We start from the raw sequence: 20,318 nt of genomic DNA, 5'->3' as shown, positions 1-20,318 counted from the left end.
TTCCATCCTCACTAATTTCCTGTTCTTTTCTCACACTCTAAGCTGTCAGTGACCTCTTTTATCCCCTGACTTTAACTACCACTCATATGTTATTAAATACCACACCAGTACAGCTCTTTCCCATGCCTTCCCAGGGGCGCAGTGACCCATGTGCCATGTGGGAACTCACTGGACACCTCCACTGGATGCCCCACAGACACCTCCCCATGATCATATACAACAGTGAGCTAAACTTCTGCTCCACAAAGCCATGAGAATGAGTGAGGTCATTCCCGAGAGCCTATTTTCCTTTGCTCTGTCATCCTTTCTGCCCGGATATCCCCCCTGCTGAGCCCCTTAACCTCTTTAATCCTGGCCCTCCTCCCCATCAGCCTTCTCCACAAAGAGATAACGTTTTCCTTTTCTGCCACTATTCCTGTGCGTGTCTTCACTGACCTCAACATTGTGTCTTGTCATTGGGTAGAGAATCTTCATTATTGATGCCTCAGGCCTAACTCTGTTAATCTGTTCCATCATTTATAAGACAGCTAACCTTAGCATATCTGAGCTATTGAACAAGTATCAGTGGGAATTAGATTTGGTCCCTGACAAGCATGGATCTGTAGTCTGTGGCCTGGGCAAGACCGCCATGGGGGAGAGAATCAGACAGCTGCCTCTGCTTCTCAAACTAGTATGGTCTTTCTCCCTGGCATAGAAGCCACTCCCAACTCCAGCCTGTTTAACTGAGGTCCTGACACTTGGCTTTCCAGTGGGGGAAAATGCACAAAATTTGGATTTGATGCATAACATCTAAATTTGGTCAGGATTTGAAGTCAGCTCTTCATCTTGGTTGTGAGATCTCAGGCAAGTCACTTCACTGCTCTGAACATGTAAAATGGGCCTAGGATTCCATTCCTATACCCAGGTATTCCATTGAGAAAATTACACTAAATGTCAAGAATTTTACCAGCATTATCTCATGTAATCCTCATGCCATACCATTAGCTAGTTATACTGAGGCACACCCAGTGGAGTTTGGGGGATGAATAAAGGGAGATCATGGAATATTATTCTTTATCCTATGGGATATAGATGTGAGAGAATGGAACCATCCCCCCAACAGAGCAGCCTAAGATTCCCAGTTGGAACAACAAAAACTCAGACCACCATATTCTTAATCTCTTGAGTCTCTCAGCTGCTCTGTATTATTCACCAGCTATCAGTTCCATGTTACAAGGATGAAGCTGGATTCTTCTTAATGGTCTCCTCTCAGCATTGAATTATACCAGAGACAGGAATTAGAAAGTCAAGAAGTATACCAACTTCTCTCAAGAAAAGGTCCAGAAATTCAAAAAAATTAGAAACACTAGGAAGATAAGGAGGAAAAGAAACAGTTTAGAATTTTTTTATTATCTGCTGAATAATCAAACGATACCATTATGTGACTCCAAAATTACTCTTGGAGATAGAGCATTTAAAGAGAAAAATGTAATGTCCGTGATGTCCACAGTTCATTGTTCCTGAGTAAATGGTCCTACCCCACCTCAACTACCCACTGACACCCCAACCCACTTCCCACCCCCCTACACCTCTCCCTGCATCACCCCCTCCCCCAGCCACCAGAATCTAAGTCAGAGCACAGGGAGCCTTTGAACTATTCCCTTTCCTTCATCCTCACACCCTACCAGGCACCAATTCCTGTCCATCTGGCATGTAAACATTCTCTGCATGCCCAGCTCCATGTTGTCTCTCTGTTTCTGGGACCTCCACCACTGCCCAGTCCCTGGGTCTCCAGCCCATCCTCCAGGGAGTCTCCAGAGCTTTCCAAAACACCAAGAAGATCAACTCCTTTCCCTGTTCAGAGTCCTTCTTGTCTCTCTACTGCTCTGGATAATAGTTTTCAAACTTGAATGTGCGTAAGAATCACCAGAGAGCTTGTTAAAGATACAGGTTTAAGTCTTACCCCAGAGATTCTGAATCTGTGAGTTTAAAGACAGCCTGGGAACCTGCATTTTTAACAAATACCCTGCCCCCACTTGGCATTCTGACACATACAGTTTAAATACTACATTTTAAGAAAAAATGGGAAAGCAGGCAGACAGGCAGGCAGACAACCAGACCTGGTGTGAGAACTTGATTCATACTCCTCGGAACAATGCAGACTCCTCGCCATCTGGCCCCTGCCAGAGCCATCTTTCAAGCTGCTGTCCCTTCCCACCCTGTAGAATGTCGGTCCCTCAGTCATGCCTTGTCCTCTGTACCCTGCTTTGTTTTTCTCCAGAACACACGTCACCACCTGACACATTTACGATTATTAATGTGCTTATTTTCTGTCTTGCCTCATTGCAAAAGAAGCTTCTAGTGTAAGCAGGAAAATATTTGCTTACTTTCCTATCTCTCATTACCCAGAACAGGGACTGACACAGAGTAGGTGGTATCTATAAGTATTTGTGGGAGATAGAGCATAAAAGAAGAAACCACTGCGTCCCCTGCCCCTCCCCACACTCCCTTTGAGGAGTGGCACCACGCCTTCAAGTCACGTGACCCTGAGGAACCTATCGGTGGCAGTGCCCTCCATTCCACTGGGCTGAGTGAGCACATGACCAAGGCCTGGCCAATCACAGTGGCCCATCTCCATGCCCTCTGTGGTGATAATTCTAGGGGTGGGCACTTGATTCAAGCTGGTCAACTGGTGTTTTTCCCAAGAGTTATGATGAGGACGTGGACATGCAGATATTGGGGACCATATTCCCTACCATCTGTAGTAGCAGAAGAAGAAGCCAAGAAGAAATAAACAGAGTCTAGAAATGAGCAGAAAGAAGAGCCTGGCTATGTGGAGTCCTCAAGTCCAAGTCTTGAGGCCCTGGTGGCTGCTGTGAGTCTGTTCTGCCATTCTGGAGTCATACCCCACACCCTTTCTGGCTACGGAAGTCATTTCTCAATTTTTACTCCAATTAGTTTGAATTGTTTTCCCTTTGTCTGCAAATGACAGAGTTGCCCAATACGTAGTTAATGACAATTTCTTATGAAGTGCTAGGAAGGGAAATGTAAGGTGTGTTGAGAATGAACAACTGGTGGGTCCAACCCAATCTTTAAAAATTTTTTTTCATTGCTGTACAGCAGAAACTAACACAACATTGTAATTACCCCCCAATTTAAAAAGCAAAAAAAAACAAACAAAAACCCATACACATATATTAACAAGGATCAGTTGAATACCTAAATAGAAAAGTAAGGAAAGTACAGCTATTTTAGTGAAAAATAAATAAAAATTAATTTTAAAAATCTGAAAAAAAAAAAAAGTAACAAATGAAGACCTACTGCATAGCACAGGGAACTTGTCTCAATTCTTTGCAATAACCTAGATGGGGAAAGAATCTGAAACAGAATAGATACATGTATATGTATAACTGAGTCACTTTGCTGTACACCTGAAACTAGTTTAGTGGTGATTTAGTCACTAAGTCGTCTCCGACTCTTTCGATCCCATGGACTATAGACTGTCAGGCTCCTCTGTCCATGGGATTCTCCAGGCAAGAATACTGGAGTGGGTTGCCATTTCCATCTCCAGGAGATCTTCCCAACCCAGAGATCGAACCCAGGTCACCTAAAACTATCACAGTATTATTAATCAACTATATGCCAATAAAAAAATACAAAATAGGAACAAAAGAATTTTAACACAATTTTAAATGTTACTTTACATTTAAAATATTGGCAATATTCCCTGTGTTGTACAATACATTCTTAGCCTATCTTACACCCAATAGTTTGAACCTCCCACTCCCCTACTCTCATATGGCGCCTCTCCCCCACCATGGGTGGCCACTAGTTTGAAAGTGAAAGTGTTACTTGCTCAGACATGTCCAACTCTGTGACTGCATGGACTCTAGCCTACCTGGTTCCTCTGTCCATGAGATTTCCCAGGCAAGAATACTGGGGTGGGTTGCCATGTCCTTTGCCAGGGGAATCTTCCCAACCCAGGGATCGAACCCAGGTCTCCTGCACTACAGGCAGATTCTTTACCATTTGAGCTACTCGGGAAGCCACTAGTTTATTCTCTGCCAGTCTGTTATTTTCACTAGTTTGTTGTATTTTTTAGATTCCACCAAGCTGGTCTTGAGGGTCAGACTGCTTCTCCAAGGAATGGCATCTAGCTGTAGTCTAAAGGACAAAAAGATTCAGCAAGAGGAAGTAGGGAAGAGAGGGATCCCAGCAGTGAAGCAGCAGGTATGAAGGACCTTGGATAGAAGGAGGGAGCTGAAGCACTCAGGACACCAAATATAGGCCAGTGTCATGGGCACTGTTGGTCCTCCCCCCGCCACCCCACCCGCCGCATGCTCTGGGATCCCTTCTGTTTCTATGGGATTTGCTACTAGTAGCTTGCCTTATACCTGTGGCTGGAGACACCTCACCTGTGTGGAGAGCCAGTGTGCTTGAAAGTCTACATTCTCTTTTAGGTGCCCAATACCAACACCTGACTGGGGTGGAAGAACCAAAACTAGACAAACTCTAGTGATCATGCTGCTGCTGCTGCTAAGTCACTTCAGTTGTGTCCGATCATAACTATCACCAAAAAAAAACAGACATAGTGGTTACCACTGGGGAGAGAGAAGAGAGCATCAATAAAGAGGTAGGGGAGTAAGAGGTATAAACTATTATGTACAAAATAAGTATGAGGATATATTGAACAACATGGGGAATATAGTCAATATTTTATAATAAATGGAGCATAACCTTTAAAAATTGTGAATCACTATATTGTAGACCTGTTACTTACATAATATTGTAGAGCAACTGTAGTTGTTCAGTCACTTAGTCGTGTCTGACTCTTTGTAACCCCATGGACTGCAGCACACCAGGCTTCCCTGTCTTCACCATCTCCCAGAGTTTGCTCAAATTCGCCCATTGAGTCAGTGATGCCATCCAACCATCTCATCCTCTGTTGTCCCCTTCTCCTCCTGCCTTCAATCTTTCCCAGCATCAGGGTCTTTTCCAATGAGTCAGCTCTTCTCATCAGGTGGCCAAAGGATTGGAGCTTCAGCTTCACATTAGTCCTTCCAGTGAATATTCAGGATTGATTTCCTTTAGGATTGACTGGTTGGATCTCCTTGCAGTCCAAGGGACTCTCAAGAATTTTCTCTAACAACACAGTTCAAAAGCATCAATTCTTCAGCTCAGCTTTTTTTATTGTCCAGCTCTTATATCCGTACATGACTACTGGAAAAACCATAGCTTTGACTAGATGGACCTTTGTCAGCAAAGTAATGTCTCTGCTTTTTAATATGCTGTCTAGGTTGGTCATAGCTTTTCTTCCAAGCAGTAAGTGTCTTTTAATTTCACGTCTGCAGTCACTGTCCACAGTGATTTTTGAATCCAAGAAAAACATCTGTCACTGTTTCCATTGTTTCCTCATCTATTTGCCATGAAGTGATGGGACCAGATGCCATGATCTTTGTTTTTTGAATGTTGAGATTTAAACCAGGTTTTTCACTCTCCTTTTTCATCTTCACCAAGAGGTTCTTTAATTCCTCCTCTCTTTCTGCCATAGGGGCAATATCATCTGTATATCTGAGGTTTATTGTACCTCAATTAAAAAACAAACTAGACACACTCTGAGGTATAAATTATACTATACTTTAGCACTTCTTGTGGGATCAGGAGCAGTCTGTGTAACTGAAATTACTTGGCTTCTTCCTGTTCCCTATCTTTTCCCCTGCTGCCTGCAGGGTTCCTCCTGGAACACTCAGAGAAGAAACCATCTGCATGTGACTCTTTGGCTCAGAAAGCACTGTGGGGAGAACCAGACCGAGACAGCCACTGTGGCTGAAGCAGAAGGAGGCTGGGAAGATGGTAGGAGGTGGAATTAGGAGGGGAGGGCCAGGGCATGAATGTTTATGAATCTGCATAGAATCCTGGTGCACATGCCAAGAGCAGTGGCCACCACTGAGGGCTCTTTAGGTGGCAGAAAGTGCATGCGCATGCTAAGCTGCTCGGTTGTGTCTGACTCTGAAACCCTATGGACTGTGTAACCCACCAGGCTCTTCTGCTCATGGAATTCTCCAGGCAAGAACACTGGAGTCTGCTGCCATGCCCTCCTCCAGGGGATCTTCCCAACCAGGGGATCCAACCCAGGTCTTCTATGTCTCCTGCATTTGCGGGTGGGTTCTTTACCACTAGCGCCACCTGGAAAGCCGTTAAGCAGCAGAGTAGCTCTTCCTACTCCCCGACTCAGTACCGTAGACCCCAAAGTTTTCACCATTTCTCAGACAGCCCTTTCACAGCCCATTTGTCAGCTTTGGCTTAGGTCTTCCCTCTGCCTCTTCTACTTTCCTACTCAGTTAATGCTGATGGATCCTTCAAGACTCACTTCAAGAATTGCCTCCTCCAGGAAGTCTTCCCTGACCTTCATCAGTCACACTCAATGCCCCCAACCAGGGTTGGACTAGATGCCACTTTTCTGTGCTCCTCCAGCATCCTCTTCTTACTTTTATCATTCAGCTCCCTTTAATGAATGAATTTATTGGGGGAACCTGCTCAAACATTTTATTACTGATGGGGCAAGTAATCAAAAAAAGTTCAGTGCCCTTACCCCTAGATCCTGAGCTTCCTGAGAACTAAAATTGTCCACTTTTTTCTCCTTAAAGTTTTATTCAGTGCCTAGTCAAAATGAAAAATTGCCTACTTGCTCACTATATGTCAGGCCACTGTCCCAAGCATTTCACATGCCTTGTAATTTATGACAATCCCGTGAGGAAGGTACATGTTATCCCTGTTTTATAAATAAGACAAGTGCGGCACAGAAAGACTAAATAATTCACCCACGAAGATCACACAGCTCAAAAGCAGGATTCACAGTCAGAGGGTATTGACTCCAGAACCTGGACTTTCATATATATATATATATATATATATATTCTGCTAAGTCGCTTCAGTTGTGTCCGACTCTGTGCGACCCCATAGACAGCAGCCCACCAGGCTCCCCTGTCCCTGGGATTCTCTAGGCAAGAACACTGGCGTGGGTTGCCATTTCCCTCTCCAATGCAGGAAAGTGAAAAGTGAAAGTGAAAGCGCTCAGTCGTGTCCGACTCCTAGCGACCCCATGGACTGCAGCCCACCAGGCCCCTCTGTCCATGGGATTTTCCAGGCAAGAGTACTGGAGTAGGGTGCCATCGCCTTCTCTGATATATATATATATATATATATATATATATATATGTGTGTGTGTGTGTGTGTGTGTGTGTGTGTGTATATAATTTATTTATGTTGGCTCTGCTGTTCTCGTTGCTGCGAGGGCTTTTCTCTAGTTGCTGTGGCTAGTAGGGGCTATTCTCTAGTCACAATGTTCAAGCTTCTCACTGTGGTGGCTTCTCCTGTAGCAGAGCACAGGCTCTATCTAGGTGCCCAGGCTTCAGTCATGGTTTCTGGGCTCTGGAGCACAGGCTCAGTAGCTGTAGCGCCTGGCCTTAGTTGTTCCACAGCATGTGGGATCTTCCTGGTCCAGGGATTGAATCTGTGTCTCCTGTAATGGCAGGCAAATTCTTTACCACTGAACCACCAGGGTAGCCACAGGACTTGACTCTTAAGTAACTGTTAAGGTCAACACACAGCACAGGCATTAAAAAGAGGCGGGCATGATGCTCATATCACTGTCATCCCACGATCTCTGCATTCCTGGCCTCTTTTTGGTCTTCTCTTTCCCCACTGGACCTCATCCTGGTCATGATGACCCATGTTTCATCTCCTGCCTGCTTTTTCTCATACGCCTTACCAATCCTCGAAAGCTCCTGTGGCTCCAGCATGCCCTCCCAATGGGACGATTCTTGGGATTAGATTCTCACTTAGCTCTGTGTGGTACCATGTGAAATCGTTGTCTTCCTGACAAGATTTTAGAGAGGACTAGACACCTTGATGAAATTTTGGAAACCCTCAAGAGGGGTGTCAACCATGTTTTTCTACATAGCCACACAGCAGCAGGAATGGAAGGAGAAGAGGATTTCCTGGGAGAATACCCCAGATGCTCCCAGCTGAAATCTGAAGACTGTGAGACCTACACACAAACCTACACCCTGGGGTCAACTTCGGAGGTTGAGGGGGTGGATGCAGGCGGGGGTGGGGTGGGCAGTTCCTTGCTCTGTTCGCTGCTGCCTTATTCAGCTCTCATTAGCATCCTACTATGTGCAGGGCACCAGGCTAGATGCTGAGTTTACAGAGATGCCTGAGAGAAGGTCAGAGGCCCCAAGGAACTCCAAGCTGAGGCAGAAATTCAGACCAGCTAGCAGACCATTTTAATACACTGGGGCAGGCACTGTGAGAGGAAGTAGTGGAAACTTAAGAGGAAGGACCTTTGACCTGACCAAAATTGGGAGTATCAGGGAAAACCTCCTAGAAGAGGCCAAAAAAAAAAAAAAAAAAAAAAAAAAGGAAGGAATTTCAAATATGGATTTATGTTAGGATCAGGACCTCACTTCTTATTAAGCTGCATGGTTTTGGGAAAATTGCTTAACCTCTATAAGCTTGAATGATCCTATTTGTATAATGGGAGTAATTGTGTGTACAACATGGGATTAATGAGATAATTAATGAGATAAGTATGCATCAGCCACACAGCTATCTGTTGAATTTTCACCAAGGGTCAGGCACCATTCTTTGCATTCTTAGCCCATGTAACCCTAACACAACTCTTTGATATAGAAACTATCATTAACACCATTTTATAGATGAGAAAGCTGAGGCATTGTCTTAGTTTGAATGAACAAACCAGATGCAGATTGAGACAAAGATTCGAGTGCAAATAGTTTATGGAGAGAGGCTTCCTTGGTGGCTCAGAGGTAAAGAACCCACCATACAATACAAGAGACTCGGGTTTGATCCCGAGTTGGGATCCCGAGTTGTGGAATCAACTTCCCCTGGAAGAGGGCATGGCAACCCATTCCAGTATTCTTGCCAGGGAAATCCTGTGGACAGAGGAGCCTAGCAGGCTATAGTCCATGAAGTCACAAAGAGTTGAACACAACTTAGTAACTAAACGACAACAACACAACAAGTTTATGGAGCAGTGCAAAGAACATGATAACAGCAGAGGAAAGGAACATACCAACTACAGGTACATTATTAAGCCAGTTGCTATGGTGGTTGAATAGACTTTAATCCTGCAGAGAATTCTAAGGAATTGTGCAAAACACCTGTGTGATTATCCCAGACAATAAGCAAGGGAGTTGGGTATTTATATCCCCATATCTGTCAGTCATTGGTTAAAGGCTGCCCCCAGAAGACTTGCCTGCAAGGTACATTGATAAACTGAGTTCTGGAGGGCCAAGGATAGCTCTCCAACAAAGATGCCGATGCTGGCCACGGAAAGTTGGGTTGGAATGAGTGGGAATACAAAGCGGATGTGAGGAGATAGGCACCAAAAACTGACAATGTCTGCTATAGGCCCCAGAGGCTAAGTAACCTGCCAAGGTCACATAGCTAAGTAACAGAACTGAGTCTGAACCCAGGCAACTTGGTTCCAGAGTTCATTCTATTAACTCCACACTACACTGCTGCTCCTAGATTGTTGGTCACATGAAGTGTAGCATTTGCGGTTGTCACTGCCACCATGATTATTGTTTTTTAGTCCTGCCTTTAGAGATTAAACCCAAGGGCAAGAAGTTGTTATTAATTTTATCATGCATTTTCTTGAAAAAGTTGAGTTTGACAATGTGGTTCTTTAGTTCAAGCCCTAACTTTGTGCTGCCTACTAGACAGATCATTTCCCCTCTCTAGCCTTGATTTCCTCATTTATAAAAGGTGTCAGATTGGATGATCTCTGTACAAGTCTCCTGTCTGACAGTCTTTGCTCCTCTCATATGGCTTTTTCACAAAGTGTAGGGTGCCCTAATGGTGAGGACAGGTCAGTGGGTGTCTCCAGCCTGACCATCTCCGCCCCTTCAGACAGCAAGTTCCTGATTAACCAGCCCTGATGGTAATTTATGTTCCTACAAAATCCTCCTCATTGGGAACAAGAGAAAATTAAATTGCTCACTGGAGTCGGTAACAGATGGTTGGCTCCATCTTCTTCTGACTAGGACCCCCCCAGAGAGAGTAATTGAGGGCATCCTGTCATACAAAAGGGACCAGAGGGGCTGACAGAGGCTGAAGGATGGTCGGGAGTCCTCTCCTTGGCACATATGTCATTCTGATGTCTCCCCATTTCTCGGTGAAGGAGAAAATCAAATACAACCCAGAAGGAGCTAAAGCAGTTTGTAAATAGGGCATGCTGGGGTGCCTCCAGCTTTTTTTATTCCACTTTATTTATTTTGTTTTGATGTGCATGCATGCATGCACATGTGCGTATACCCCCAAAGCCAAGTTGGAGGTTTCCCAAGCACCTGGCCCAGGAAACTCAACTTGGCCAGTCCCAGAGGAACCCCTGGATGGATCTAGAGGCTGACTGAGCCCTTCTTGTTCATGCCAGTGCTGGCCCCATTCCCAAAACTCCAAAATGCTAGTTTTAACTGAGAGCTGACACAAGAGTCCTTATTATTACTCAACTGAGGAAGGAGAGGGGCAATCTTTTTCAGGCAATGGTTTCCACCCAGCAACCCACTGACAACATTCATACACACAATCCCACTGGACCTTCTGAAGCTTCCATTTCCTTCCCTTGGTATCCCTTCAGGCCCTTTATGCAAATACCTATCAGAATAGAAGGATCCTCTTTTGAAACCAAAGTCCAGAGAGGCTTTTTTTTTTTTGAGAGGGTGTCAAACAAGTACAATTTGGAGCATAAAAGACCTATACTGTCCTATAGACCTAGTTCTAATCCTTACTCTGCCACTAACAAGCTGTGTGGCCTTGGGTAAGTCACTTAACCTCTCTGATCTCACTCTTTTGATCTGTAAGAACATTTTATTTTGAGGATTATGGGAAACAGCATAGGTAAAGCAGCCAACAAAGATATCTGGCATACTGTAGACACTCAATGTACTCTTATTCAAAGAATTACAGAAGCTCAAGATAAAAACCCCCAAAACCTCTGGAGTCATCCTCCTAGATTTACTAGTCACTAGTTAGGGACCTGCAAGGTAGACTTTAAATACACCCAGCCCCTCTCTCTTCCTGTGCCCTCCTCATGGCAGTCGTGGAGGCTCAGTTCCCCATCACCTCCCACTCCTGCAACACACACACACATGCTTCTCCCATATTACCCCATGAGGCCAGTAAATAATTTAAGGACTGCTCCAATCCGTAACCTAGTTTGTGCTCAACAATGCCAAATGTCCTGAAACCAGGAAGCTTCCTGTAACAGCATTCCCCATGTAGTTCATGTAACAAGATGGCTAAAGTTTTGAACACAGGAAGAAATCACCTATAATTCTACTGCCCTAATACCAAACCTTATTTCACTAGCAAACAAGCTTTCCCATCTTTTCTAATGCTTTTCTTCACTAAAAATCCAGTAAGCCCTGGATCGGCTCCTAGAATAAACAAGTAACATTAGTGGAAAAACTGACGAAATCTGAAAAAAAAAAAAAAAAGTCTGGAGTTTAGTTAATGGTAATGTACCAATAGTTTTGACAAATGTACCACAGTAAAGTAAGATGCTAAAATTAGGGAGATCTAGGTGAGGGATGGACTTCCCAGGTGACTCAGTGGTAAAGAACCCACCTGCCAATGCAGGAGACATGGGTTTGATCCCTGGGTTGGGAAGATCCCCTGGAGGAGGACAAGGCAACCCACTCCAATATTCTCGCCTGGGAAATTCCACAGACAGAGAAGCCTGGTGGGCTATAGTCTATGGAGTAACAAAAGAGTTGGACATGACTTAGCTACTAAATAACAACACAAGGTGAAGTGTATGTGGGAACTTGCTGTACTATCTTTGAAAGCTTTCTTTAAAGTTATTCTGAAGTGAAGAGTTCATTTTTTAAAAGACAAGATTTAGAATAGGAGATGTCCTGTGTAACACTGTAAATAAATGAACAAACATGTTTTCTCTCCTAAAAAAAAACCCTTAATAACCAACACTTTTCATTGTTTAAACATAGCAATTATAGTTATCACTTGTTGTTGCTAGTTCATCTCAAAATATATCATTTCTATGTTCTTCTGATTCCTGCTACCACTTTCCAGTCTCTGCCTGGAGACTGCCTAGTTCACCTCTCCTGCCTCTATTTCAACACCTGCAAAATGAAAGCTATAAAAATTTCCAGACATTATTGCAAAGATTGAATGGGATAATACAGGGTTTGGCAAATGGTAAGTGTTGGTTAGTGTTATTATCATTCTCCTGTATTGGCTTTTAATCCAACCCTAATATTAAAGACCCACGTGACATTGAACAAAGTATTAAATATCTCAGGACTTGGTTTCCTCATCTGTTGCTCAAATCTTCTTTAGGAGGCAGCCTAAACGTCTGTCGACAGATGAATGGATAAAGAAGATGTGGTACATATATATACTGGGATATTACTCAGTCATGAAAAATGAAGTAATGCCATTCACTTGCAGCAACATGGATGAAACTAGATATTATCATACTAAGTGAAGAAAGTCAAACAGAGAAAGACAAATATCATATAATATCCCTTATATGTGGAATATTAAAAAAAAAAGGCACAAATGAACTTATTTCCAAAATAGAAACTCACAGACATAGGAAACAAACTTATAGTTATCAAAGGGGAAAGAGGGATGGAGGTGAGGATAAATTAAGAGATGGGATTAACACATATGCACTACTATATATAAAATAGATAACAAACAAGGACCTACTATATAGCACAGGGAACTATACTCAATAATTTATAATAACCTGTAAGAGAAAAGAATCTGAAATAGAATATATACACACATATATATATACACGCATGCTGTACAACTGAAACTAACACAATATTGTAAATCAACTATATGTGTGCTTAGTCGCCCAGTCCTGTCTGACTCTGCAACCCCGGGACTGCAGCCCACCAGGCTCCTCTGTCCATGGGGATTCTCCAGGCAAGAATACTGGAGTGGGTTGCCATGCCCTCCTCCAGGGGATCTTCCCAATCCATGGATTGAACCCAGGTCTCCCACATTGTAGACGGGTTCTTTACCCACTAAGCCACCAGAGAAGCATAAATCAACTGTACTTCAGTTTAAAAAAGAAAACAAAAAAGAAATCTAAGAGATGATCACTTAAAATACCGTCAGTTGAATACACCAGAGTTACCATATTTTTAAAAAACTCATCCTCTGTGACAGCATTAGCAGCATGGGTGTGGGCTGTCATCCTACCCTAGAGGCAGAGGAAAGCAGGAGAAATAAAACTAGCCAGCCAGAACACTTACCATCTGCCAAACTACGGTGAGAGCCTTGCATGTATTACTCATTTAATCCTTGCATCTGTACTATGAGATAGGGAGTCTCCCTTTAGAATAAGAATACCTAGGCTCAGAGAAATAAGTATCCAGGATCATTCCTGGCTGACTTGGGCTTGAACCGGGTGATCTGGCTCCAGACTTGCTCCTCTTAGCCCTGCTGAGCAAGGACAGCTCTGAGCTCTGTCCACCTCTCACAGCAGCTGGGAGGTTATGGCACCAGCCAGCAAAAGGATCTGGGAGAGGCACCACCAGCACCCACTGCAGGGAAGATGGAGAACTGTATGCTGATTCGTACCTGTTTCTGTCCTGAATTGAAACCTATCACTTCCAATCACATGCCATTGGTCAAAACAAGCCCTTTGGTCATGCCAAACATCAAAGGTTCTGGGCCCAGAAGGAAGAAAACCACAAATACTGCAGAGTAACACAAATGTCTGCTGATCTTTATTAAAATAAAAGGATCTTCTTAAAAGATTAGAAGCAGTTGGTTAATATTGAAACAGAAGTTGATTTAATACTTATTATCCCCATATTATTATTAAATAAAATAGAATTATATCAGTAGTTTTTGTTGTTATCATTTTTGTTCACAGTTTAACAAATACTTTTCTTCCTCGAATATTTACAAGCTCCACCACTTACTAACTATGTGACCTTCTACCATGGCCAACCATTCCAAGCTGCCTGGGACTGAGGGTTTCCAGTAACATTGGACTTGTAGTGCTAAAATCAGAACAGTCCCAGGCAAACCTAGACAGTTGGTCACCCTACTTTTGACAAGCCTCTTAACCTCCCTAAACCATTTTTTATATTTGTAACATGAAAGGTGATAATATTATTAAAATCTACTTTTGTAAGGTTTCAGTTCAATCGCTCAGTCGTGTCCTACTCTTTGCGACCCCATGAATCATAGCACGCCAGGTCTCCCTGTCCATCACCAACTCCCAGAGTTCACTCAGACTCATGTCCATCGAGTCGGTGATGCCATCCAGCCATCTCATCCTCTGTCGTCCCCTTCTCCTCTTGCCCCCAATCCCTCCCAGCATCAGGGTCTTTTCCAATGAGTCAACTCTTCACATGAAGTGGCCAAAGTACTGGAGTTTCAGCCTCAGCATCAGTCCTTCCAATGAACACCCAGGACTGATCTCCTTTAGAATGGACTGGTTGGATCTCCTTGCAGTCCAAGAGACTCTCAAGAGTCTTCTCCAACACCACAGTTGAAAAGCATCAATTCTTTGGCACTCAGCTTTCTTCATGGTCCAACTCTCACATCCATACATGACCACAGGAAAAACAATAGGTATATGTAAACACAACAATTTTTTGTGCATGGTAAATTCATTACATTCTGACAATATCATGAACATTATTTCTGCTTTATAGATGAAGACCCTGAAACCCCAGCAGGTGATGAGAATCTCCCAAAAACAACATGCAACGTTGTTCTTCAGGCTGCAGAGACCAGACATTGCCCTCATCTGGCCCTGCCCAGTGCCACTGGGCTCTGGCCCCTCTCCGGTCTGCAGAAAGTGTTTCCCTACAACATCCGGATGCTTTCCCGCTCCGTAATGTATGTTCCCTGTGGTGAGCCTGCGCATGTGCTCCTGGTCTTGTGGCTGTGGAATGTATTCCTTGCTGTTGGATTTAGAAACCCGACTGTATGGCTAGTGATGCTCTCAGAAAAATCTTTCCTGGAAGAATGGGGACTTTCCTTCAGGGACTGATGAATTACAGTTCCCCTGCAGGAGTAGTAATTCCTTGCACTTAGGACACCTGTTAACACCTGGCAAAGGTCTTCTCCAGCAATCCCTCCACTTGCCATTTCAACGACCCGTGAGAGGACAGAAGAGCTACCACCTTCTTCTTTCCTCAGGTAGGGAAATGCAAGCCCAGGGTAGTGAAGAAGTTCCAGAAGACAGCTCTCCACCCCCACCAGAGTTCTGTATGCCACAGTTAAGATCGTCAGATAGAAACTCAAAAGTCACTTTCTGCTAAGGTGACCAAATTTTAGCAGACATTGACATTGTCCCAATTTTCACTGCTAAAGTAACCCATCACAGAACACTCCTACTCCTGGGCAAACCAGGATGGTTGGTTGGTCCATGGCTTCTCGGATTGCCTCTCAAACCACCTCCCTTATTCTGTTGTATGAGTTTATATGCACTCCATGCTTCTCTTTTTAGTACTTATCACAGTTGTAATTACACAGCCAGTTGTGAAATGTGTTATTTTTGTCTTGTCCACTAGACTACAGCTTTAGGCAGGCAATGATCAAATCTGCATCCTTTGCTCCTAGCTCATTATGCAGAGTATTCTCTCAATAGACCTTCCTCAAATAAATGATTACATGAATGAATGAATGAGTCATTCAGTAAACGTTTGTTGTATGAAAATATCTAGTAACCACCTTTGCTCAGATTGACATTTACCAATATGTCTTCCTTCTGGGACTCATTAATATTAGTAACCAAAAAATAAGTGTTTCCTTGGTAAAATAAGCGCCAGAACTCTGGGTTAAACAAAGTGGATCAGATTTTCTTTATTTTGCAGGGACCTTTGTATTTACCGAGTGAAGTGTATACTATGTTTTCCAGTTTAACCCTGAGCTCTTTGAGCAAAGAGCATTTGGAGGACTTATGATCTGAAAAACATCTTTTGAGAAATGCTGGACCAGATAGTGTGTGTACTTGCTGCCAACTCCATTTCCAGTCTCCTCGGGAAGACTGCTGTTATTACTGTTGTTATTGAGGCCATTGTTCCTGTCTATGAATAAAAGACACATGAGGATAAGCTCTGCTTCTCAGAAGCCCTGACTCTCCAAACTCCCATACCTTCACCTTCCAAGGCAAACTAATGCTTCATATAACTGAATCACCATGATATGCTGGCTTGTTTCCCCGAAATACTCCTGAAGAATGGCAAGACTGTTTCAGCTCTTTTTCCCCAAATCCTCATATCTCCCTGCAATCACAGACCCCGTGGCCATTTTCAGATAGTGAAAGGCAGCTCTTTGGACATCCCAGCAGATTGGAGTTGGTGACAAAACTCCCTTCATTTCACCATCTAAGAGCGGAGTGCTCAGAGATGAAGAAGCTAGACTCTTGCCTGGCTTGGCAACCTCCCTGGTCATTATTCACAGGTAATGACTGATCAGTCTCCTACAGCCTGCAGAAGAAGAAAAATCAAAGAAGGGGTTTGCTCAGCTGTCATGAATGCTAAAAGAACAGTAGCGAGAGGGGGTAGGGAGGAATAAGTAGCGCCTGCTCCGGAGGGGATGAAATAATGGTGTATTTCAAAGTAAATTTAAAACTGTTTTGAAATCTATCAGCCAATGGTAGGGTACAGAGTCATTTGTCAAGATGAAAAATAAGAAGAGAGTTGATCAACTTTTCAGTCTCAGAAAGGGCATGAAGGTACACTTTGCTGCCAGTGCCAGCTCTTTTCTATGTATGTTCATGTATTAATTCCTTCTTTTATTCAACACAGATTTATTGAGGGTTGATTAGCTGTCAGGCACTATGCTAGTAGCCATAGAAGACACAAAGGTCAACAGAAGAAACACTGCCTCTGCCTTTACAGAACCCCGAGGTCAGTGAAGGAGAGTGTGAACAATCAGGTAGGTGAACAGTGACAAGTGCAATGAAAGAAAAGGAAAGTTATATGGTGCTAGTGACTGATGCTCGACAAGATGATATGACCGAATGTGAGCAATCAGGGGAGGCTTCCTTGAGGAGGTGACGTTTGAGCTGAGCTCTAAAGGATAAGCAGAAAGTCTTTCACTTGGACTTTGTGAAATAGGCATTATAAGGCCCATATCAGCATATTTGGGGCTGTGAGTAGGAGCAAACTCAACTAAAAATGATGTAAGTGAAAGAAAATTTATCTTGCAACGCAAGAAGACCAGAGGAAGCACAGTTTCTGGGTTGCTCAATTAAGTGGCTTAACAGTGGCATCCAGAACTAAGTTTTTCCATCTTTCCACCTTGTTGTCTTCCTCCTGGGCTTGTGCTTGCAGACTGCACTGTGCAGCCTCATGAGGTGGCTGTCATAATTCCAGGCATCACACAAGGGGCAGCACTGGGAGACGGACGGTGAGTGTGCTCCTCCCCTGAGGCTTTTTCCATTGAAGGAACCCTTTCCCAAAGCTACCAATAGACATTGACTCACGCCTTTTTGGCCAGAATTTCATCCCATGCCCTTTCCTAAAGCAATCAAGGAATTACCACCACAATCAGTGTAGATCAAGACTTCAACTCCTACCCGCAAAAGTCTGTGATTGCTTAATAGTTAAACAGACAGTGTTTATGAGCAAGGTAGAACATAAGAATTTTTCTCAGAACCAGTTTTACAATTAGATTTTTATTTTTCTTTTGGCTGCACTGGGTCTTTGTTGCAGTGTGTCGGCTCTTGATTGTGACCCTTGGCTTCTCTACTTGCAGCCCTTGGGCTCTCTAGTTGTGGAGTGCAGGATCCAGGCCCGCAAGCTCAGCAGCTGCAGCGGGCAGGCTTCTCTCTAGTTGTGGCACATGTGCTTAGTTGCCCTGCAGCATGTAGGATCTTAGTTCCCTGACATAGGGATTGAACCCATGTACCCTGCATTGGACAGAGAAGGCAATGGCACCCCACTCCAGTACTCTTGCCTGGAAAACCCCATGGACGGAGGAGCCTGGTGGGCTGCAGTCCATGGGGTTGCTAAGAGTCGGGCACGACTGAGCGACTTCACTTTCACTTTTCACTTTCATGCATTGGAGAAGGAAATGGCAATCCACTCCAATGTTCTTGCCTGGAGAATCCCAGGGACGGGGGAGCCTGGTGGGCTGCCGTCTACGGGATCACACAGAGTCGGACACGACTGAAGTGACTTAGCAGCAGCAGCAATCCTGCATTGGAAGGTGGATTCTTAACCACTGGACCGCCAGGAAAGTCCCTACAATTAGGAAGTGGACATCTCAGAGTTAAACAACTTCTCTCCTGCAACTTTAGATTGGAGCATGGATGAATCTGATCCTGATTTCATGCCTTCCTCTCCATCCAATCATGCAGTGAAGAATGGACCAGATTCAGGGAGGCTTCATTCTGTGATGCAAGATCAAGGGCTGGTCCTGCTGTTGAGTCTGCAGGTGAAGGAGCCCCAGTTGTGGGAGGAGACAAGGGACTGAGAGCAGAGAGGGCCCAACACATTTTCAAGCGAGAGACTTGGAGACAGGGAACATGAGCAGAAGAAACTACTGTAACTAGAGATCCCATGAGGGTCTCATAAATGAGACAGGAGTCACAGCTATTAGAACTGAAGTACTAGCAGCTGGGCTTGCTGCTGCTGCTAAGTCACTTCAGTCGTGTCCGACTCTGTGCGACCCCAGAGATGGCAGCCCACCAGGCTCCCCCGTCCCTGGGATTCTCCAGGCAAGAACAGTGGAGTGGGTTGCCATTTCCTTCTCCGATGCATGGAAGTGAAAAGTGAAAGTGAAGTTGCTCAGTAGTGCCCAACCCTCAGCGACCCCATGGACTGCAGCCTTCCAGGCTCCTCTGTCCATGGGATTTTCCAGGCAAGAGTACTGGAGTGGGGTGCCATTGCCTTCTCCAGCAGCTGGGCTTACTGCTACTGCTAAGTCACTTTAGTCGTGCCCGACTCTGTGTGATCCCATAGACGGCATCCCACCAGGCTCCATCGTCCCTGGGATTCTCCAGGCAAGAACACTGGAGTGGGTTGCCATTTCCTTCTCCCTCTGCTGCTGCTAAGTCGCTTCAGTCGTGTCCGACTCTGTGCGACCCCACAGACGGCAGCCCACCAGGCTCCCCCGTCCCTGGGATTCTCCAGACAAGAACACTGGAGTGGGTTTCCATGTCCGGCTTAGGGACTGAGTAAAACCCTTGCAAGCGCCCTGCCCCCATCTCAGCAGCGAGTGCCCCGCCCCCATCTCAGCACTGGGCTGCACAGCTGCCTCAAGTGTGAGGACAGGAGGGCCAGAGGAGGACGGGGCAGCCACAGGACAGGTCTAAGTTGAGGCGCCCACACTTGTAAAGTGGAGCAAGAAAGGGAATCCACCAGAAGAGACAGGAAAGAACGGTCAGAGAGGTAGGAAAGGAATGGGAATAGTAAAGACAGCAGAACAAGATATCCACAGGGAAGGGACAGTCACACAAGGTCTGGTGTAGAGTGTGAATGGATACACTTGGATGCATCCATCAATGTATGAATGAGTACACAGATGATTGAATAAATGAGCAAATATAGGGGAAATGCCAGATAAGATGCAGATACTGTATATATCAGGGAATAAACAGGGGATTTCTGAGTTCCCAGGGGGTGGGATTCAGGAGAGAAGAGGGAGATGGAAGCTCATAGAAGATAAGTGTGAAATCTCAGGACTTGGCACCTCTTGGATTGGATCTGAACATCAGTAAGAGTCAGGTTACACGCCTCCCCTGACCGCCCACCCCCACCATACACACACGCACATGCATTTTCCAGATGCAGATGCAAAGGCAGGCTCTGCTGCTTCCCTGCTCTTTACAGATGACAGGTGGGCCCTCTCACAGACTATACAGGTTCCTTGGAGTGAAGAGTACATTTTTGCAAGTGATAGAATACCAAGCAGATGGAACCCACCAGGATGGGTAAGAATAGGAGAGACCACCAAATACCACTCTTCGAAACTCAAGGAGTATCTCAGAGGAGTCCTATTGTCTGCTCTACCGTTATTTTCAGCCACACTGCTGTCCTAAAAACCTAGGAGTGCCAGGGTCAAAGATGAGAGACATCCTCTCTTCAAACATGACCCCTTGACTTCTCAATCCCATGCTTTATACCCATGCTGTCCTTTCAAGGTAAAGTGCCTTCTTACCCCAAATTCACACACCTTCAAGAGACAACTTCCCTAAGTCAGGCTGTCTTTCTATGAATCCCTTCATTTAAGGGATTGCTTAAATAAAGCATAGAATACAGTATTCCACAGCTGACTGCTCCCACAGTATCATAGCATCATTCCCC

Source organism: Bubalus kerabau, chromosome 6 (genome assembly GCF_029407905.1).
Source record: "Bubalus kerabau isolate K-KA32 ecotype Philippines breed swamp buffalo chromosome 6, PCC_UOA_SB_1v2, whole genome shotgun sequence".
Lineage (NCBI taxonomy): Eukaryota > Metazoa > Chordata > Mammalia > Artiodactyla > Bovidae > Bubalus > Bubalus kerabau.
This window is presented reverse-complemented; position numbering follows the sequence as displayed.